Below are 6431 nucleotides of genomic sequence, written 5' to 3'. Positions count from 1 at the left end.
ATTCACGCACCAGGTGCTGTAGGAATTGCTGCATGTTCCTTATCTCATTTAAACCTTACAATTACTCTTATGAGGTAAATGCTATCTTTACTCCCATGTTACAGATAAGGAAACTGAGGCTCAGAGGGGTTATGACACCAGGTTGGATAGAAAGACACGGAGGTGTGGAAAGAGGCAGAAGGGACCTGGGTCAGGGGCTGTGTTGAGGCTCAGATGAAGTTTTCGATAGTAAAAAAAAAGCAAGAGAGAAGAAAAAAGGCCCATGAGAGGGTCAAGAGAATCAGTTCTGGGAAGGCAGAGAAATCCCCCTGCTCTGGGCTGGTAAGTAAATACAATCAGAGGAAGAAGTTACTGATGTGGCACCAAGAAGACTCCCTACTCCTGTCCCACAGCACCTCAAAATATCTCCTAAGGTTCAAGAAGAGCCCTCTCCCTCTTTTACCCTTCTCCTAAAGTACAGTTCTCTGAACAGGACAATGTAGTGATCCAGGAGTCTCAGGGGCCAATTACCTCCTAAGGTGGAGGTAAGGGCACAACACGTAAGACAAGGGCACTAACCTCCAGAGGGTCAGTCGCCTGGGCCCCGCCCCAGCAAGGTACAGGCTGACTCAACTTCCTCAACCATTTCCACAGGAGTGCTCCATCCTCCCTGGGTCATTCACCTCTAGCCCGGTGAGAGGTCTTGAGCTTAACCGCCCAGAGCCCTGAACTTTAGACTTCCCTAGAGGAGAACACAGGGTGCTGAGGATGTTCTCTGAAACTTCTTTGGGACAGAAATGGGGGGTCGGGGGTGGTGGAGGCAGGAGAGCAGGTTTGAAGAGCAGGAGGGAGTTGGAAAGGGAAGGCTGCTGGGCTGACACTCTTGTTTCCGCAGCCGGGCAGCAGGGGCTGGGAGGCCCAGGGGAGACTGGCTAATCCTCAGGATGGATGATGATGGAAGGAAGAATGGCAAGGGGTTGGTGAGAGGGAGGGCTTTAGTGCTGATGTGGTACTTCTGCCCGAACCAAAGTCCCTGACTTCTATACAGTGGGACCCATGGATTAGTTAAGGCCGGGCCTTAACTAAGGCGTATCAGGAAGATGAGCTGGACCAGCCAATCAGGTTCTTCTCTTGCTAATTTAGGACTGCTAGCTGTCAAACGCTGATTTTTAGAATCAAGAAAAACAAATTCTTTGGACTTCCCTGGTGGTCCAGTGGTTAAGACTCCACGCTCCCAGTGCAGGGGGCCCAGGTTCGAACTAGATCCCGCATGCAGCAACAAAAAGCCTGCATGTTGCAACTAAGACACGGCACAGCCAAATAAATAAATAAATATTTAAAAAGTAATAACCTATTAAAGAAAAAGAATGAATTCTTCACTTCATTTTTCTTTTTTTTGGTTTAATTTTCTCCACAAAATCATATGGTAACATGACAAGACATCTATCACTTCAGTTTTGGCTTTCTCAGTGTAAGGGTAATTTCTGAAAAATAAAAGAACAACCAACCAAAAATTTCATCAGTTTTCCCTAGTGCTCCTCAATCATTTGATATTTATTTATTATTTTTTTAAATACTGTATTTCTTCTTTTTAAAAAAATTTATTTATTTTCTTTATTTCTTTGGCTGTGTCGGTCTTAGTTGCAGCACACGGGATCTTCACTGAGGCATGTGGGCTTCTCTCTTAGTTGTGGCGTGCGGGTTTTCTGTCTCTGGTTGTGGCGTATGGGCTCCAGAGAGCGTGGGCTCTGTAGTTTGTGGCACTCAGGCTCTCGTTGGGGTGTGCGAGCTCAGCAGTTGTGGCGCTTGGGCTTATTTGCCCTGTGACATGTGGGATCTTGTGAGTGTGTGTGTGTAATGTCTTCATATGCCTTGGGTATCATGGTAATATTAACTTCATATAATGAATTAGGAAGTGTTCTTTCTTCTTTTCTCTTCTGTCTCTTGGAAGAGTTTGAGAAGGGCTGGTGTTCATTATTCTTTAACGTTTGGTATAATTTACCAGTGAAGCCTTAGGCATTCTTCTTTGAAGAGTCTACCATGTTATCAACCTTATTGATATCCCATTCTTCAATTCTAAGCTGTTTTAGACTAGCCCCTTATTGGTTGATTACTTTTGGGGTCATTTAAATAATATTCTCTCTTAAAAAAAAAACCCAGAATAAATAAACAAACCAAATCAAACCAAAACCAAACAGTTTTGGTTTGGTAACCAAGAGGTTACCAGAGGGTAAGGGGCGGGAGGGAAGATGACATGCGTAAAGGGAATCAACTGCATGGTGATGGATGGAAACTTTTGGTGGTGAACATGCTGTAAGTGTATACAGAATTGGAAATATAATGTCCTACACATGAAAACTATATAATGTTAAAACCAGTGTTAACTCAATAAAAATACTTTTTTTAAATTAAAAAAATTTAAATTGCATTCTAATATAATGTCTATCACATCATAAGATGCTGCTTCTTTTGCAAGATTTAAAATGTCACTTTGCAATAAGTTGCCATCGTGCCTGCACTTGGCATTGTTTTGCATTGCAGCTGAGATGTAAAAGGAAGATGCTAGTATTAAAGGAAAGGTGATATTTGAGTGGGGCCTCATTTCTCATTCATTAGTGAATATTTTTGGGTTCTGATGTTTTTGCTTACTACACACATCATAAGTTTAGGGATTCAGATGATGACAACTAAGAACGCAAAAAGGCTCCTGGATTCTAAAACTACAAACATTGAAATACCGGGTGATAAATTCAGTAAATCAATGAAAGAAAAAGTCCACAAACAAACTCTAGAGATTAGCACATAGGGTGTTTATTAGAGGATGATTTTGGGACCAACACCTGTGGAAGGCAAGGGGAAGAAAGGAAAGGGAAGGAAGCAGGGCTGAGCAAAGGGAGAAGTCAATCCGTGGTAAGGGGCTAATAAAAGCCTCAGCCAACTCCAAGGTCACATGGGGGCTAGGATGGCCCTTCGGATTTGTTCTGCACTGGGGCAAAGTGTCTGGGCCTTTATAACCTCATGTTGGACCACTCCTTGGATGCAACCTGCACCTGGAAGGAGGTGGGACCCTGGGTGAGGCAATTTTCTTTAGGGGAGGCAATCCCCAAAGCTGAGGCTGTTTTCTAGCCATTGGGGGGATAAGATTCATTCCTGAAGGGGGTTCTGGGAGGCACCTCATAGTGCTACCTGCAGATCTTAGTGCACATGAAGAACTTAGTATCTGTCATAAGAGGGAAAGGAAAGCTTATTTGATAAATGATGCCGGAACAACTGATTATAATGACATGGGGAAAATACACGATTAGATAGAAATTTACCTTGTATCTTACCCTTACATTAATTTCAGGTAGGTTAAAGAGTTAAATGAAAAAGAAAACAAGAAATATAGTTAAATATTTATCAGATAGAAGGAGGGGAAAGACATAGAAATAAGGTAAGATGATGCTAAGGAAATGATCCATAGATTTGATTATATAAAAATAACAAAAACTTTATACACTAAATATTGCATGAAAAATTAAAAGGCAAACAATAATTGGGAACGTATTTGCAATAAACACAACCAAAATTTTTAATATAAGAGAGCTCTTGCAAATCAGAAAGAAAAACCCAACACTCCCATCAAAAGCACAATGAAATACCATTTCATACCCATTAGGATAGATATTGTAAAAAACAAACAAAAACAAAAACAGAAGAAAACAAAAAGTGTTAGCAAGGATGCAAAGAAACTGGAGCCCTTGTCCATTGTTAGCAGGAATGTAAAATAATGCAGCTGCTACGGAAAATACTATGGCAGTCCCTCAAAAAACTAAACACAGAATTACCATATGACCCCAAAGATAGAAAGCAGGAACCTGAATAAACATTTGTGCACCCATGTTCATAGCAACATTATTCACAATGGCCAAAAGGTGGAAACAGCCTAAACATCCATCAACATTTAGGATGAATGAATAAACAAAATGTGTCATATACATACAATTAAATATTGTTCAGTCTTAAAAAGTCAGGATATTCTGATACATGCTACAACATACCAACTTCCAAGACTGCTGAAGCTCAAGGATGAATCTTGAGGACATCATGCTAAGTGGAATAAGGCAGATACAAAAGGACAGAGGTATGACTCCACTTTTGCGAGGTACCTAGAATAGTCAAATTCATAGAGATAGGAAGTAAAACAGTGTTTACCAGGAACTGGGGAGAGAGGGAATGAGGAGTTACCATTTAATGGTACAGAGCTTCCACTTGGGATGATGAAAAAGTTCTGGAATGGATAGGAGTGATGGTTTATACATAACATAAGTTTTATGTTATGTATATTTACCACAATAAAAAAAAGAGAAAAATACTTCTACATTTGAAATGTGAGCAAGCAAACGATGTACAAAGGCAATTCACAAAACAACTACAATAAAATGACCTATAGATATATAAAAATATTTAATTTTATAAGTAATTTAAGGAGATATAAATTAAAAGATCAAGTTATCATTTGTCATCTATAAAATTGGAGAAATTATTTTACATTAATACCTAATTATAGTGTTAGTATTATGATATGGGTATGGTCATAATAGTATAAACGTGCACAAACTCTCTAGAAAGCATTTGTAAATTACGTAAAATATGTTTTATTTAAAATTTTTTTAAAATGTGACATAGAAACTTTATTTAACAAAAGTAACAAGTAAAGTCAAACAGGCATTTATATTAAGAGAAAAACTGGCTAGAAGAAATTTTATCTTAACCACCTTATAGTTAACCTACCCGCAGTTGCATTTAACTGAGCTCTGTTGCTGTGAAGAATACAGTAGACATCAGATGGGTTTAGGGTACTTGTTTGGAAAGTTCTCTGGGTAACATGACATGCCAGTAGTTGTGGTGCTCATCGAAGTACTTGTCCGAGTAGCAGATCTGCTCACGGGCCATCCTGCGGGCGGGCACTGGGCAGCGCAAGACTGGAATGACAGGACGCGAAGAGTGGACGCAGGTGAGAGACACGTCCAAGTCGGGTAAGGCAACGACTCGACTCTGAAATATGTTTTCAATATTCTCACTCATTGGCCCTAAATCCAACTGTTAGGAATCTATCATAAGGAAACAGTTGGTGATGCAGGCATGTGGATAACGGCAGAAGGCACCGCTGGAACAAAGAATACAATGAAATGAGGGAGCAAGTTCTGTGAATATATGTGGCAGAGAATTCCAGGGAAAGAGAAGAGCCAGTGTGAAGAATCCAGGACTGGACTATACCACATGTGTCTGAGGAACAGCATGGAGGCCAGTGTGCCTGGCGAGTGTGGAGTGAGTACGGGGCTGAGTGTTGGGAAATGAGGTCAGAAAGTTAGTGGGGCCAGATCAGGGAGGGCCTCGAAGGCCATGGTAAGGACTTTGAACTTTACTCTGAGTGGGCAGGGAAGCAGTTGGAAGGTTCTAATCGGAGGCCATGATCTAAGTTTTAAAAGGACAGTTGCTGCATCTCAGTGGACTCCTCAGTTGGTTGGTGGTAGCAGATCTGAGGCTAATTGGTGGCGGCCAAGTCACAGGCCTGTGTGCTAGCTGCAAGAGAGGCTTCGAATGCAAGTATCTGGCATTTTCAGGTTCAGTTGGGATGGAGAAAGAGTCTTTGCCCTTCATCAAGACAAGTTCAGGGATCCTCCAAACACAGAGGGGTTCAGATGCTCAGTGACTAAAATAAATGACAAATATCAGTTGTATGTAACAGAAAACCCAGTTATTTTCTCACATAATAAACAGCTCAGAGGGAGGCAGTTCAAGGCTGGGGCAGTGACTCAGTGTCATTATTGTCATTCTGTTCGTGTCCCATGTTGACTTATTGCCTAATGGGTCGAGGTGGACCAAGCCAGCACGTCTAGGTTCAAAACAGGAAGAAAGGGGCAAAGCTGCACCAACTGTGTCTTTTCCCCCTTTTGTCAGGAAAGCAAAAGCCTTTCTAGAAACCCTCAGACATCCACTTATGTCTCATTGACCAGAATTGTGTTGTGAAGCCAACCCGGGAAACAAGGGAAGATTTAGCTGCCTCCTCCCCGAAAGTGCCATTTTGTAACAACAACAAGGAAAAAATGAAGATAGAACGATGAACACCATTTGCTTTGATTAGCACTGAGCCTGAAAGGGTGAGTAGCATCAATCAGCTTCTCCCCACGTGTTGCTCTAATCTCATGTAGTCTCGAACCTCGCAGGGGCAGGACCTCTCAGTCCTCAGCACAAGTAGGGGTATGGTTTGCTGTTGGAAGTGACGGTCACAGGCGGCAGACAGTGCTGCTGAAGAGCCCCTAGCCCCCATTCTCCTCAGCCTCTGTGATGTCACACTGGGAGTTCTTTCCTTCCACCCTGGGCTGTGGCTTCTGAGGCTGCTGTGGCCATGGGGCTCCTGGAGCTAGCAGTGGGGAGGGAGCCTGGGGGCCCTAATCTCCCCTGGGGCC

This window comes from Mesoplodon mirus (genome assembly GCF_964341445.2).
Source record: "Mesoplodon mirus genome assembly, chromosome: 6".
NCBI lineage: Eukaryota > Metazoa > Chordata > Mammalia > Artiodactyla > Ziphiidae > Mesoplodon > Mesoplodon mirus.
Note: the sequence above shows the minus strand (reverse complement) of the source record.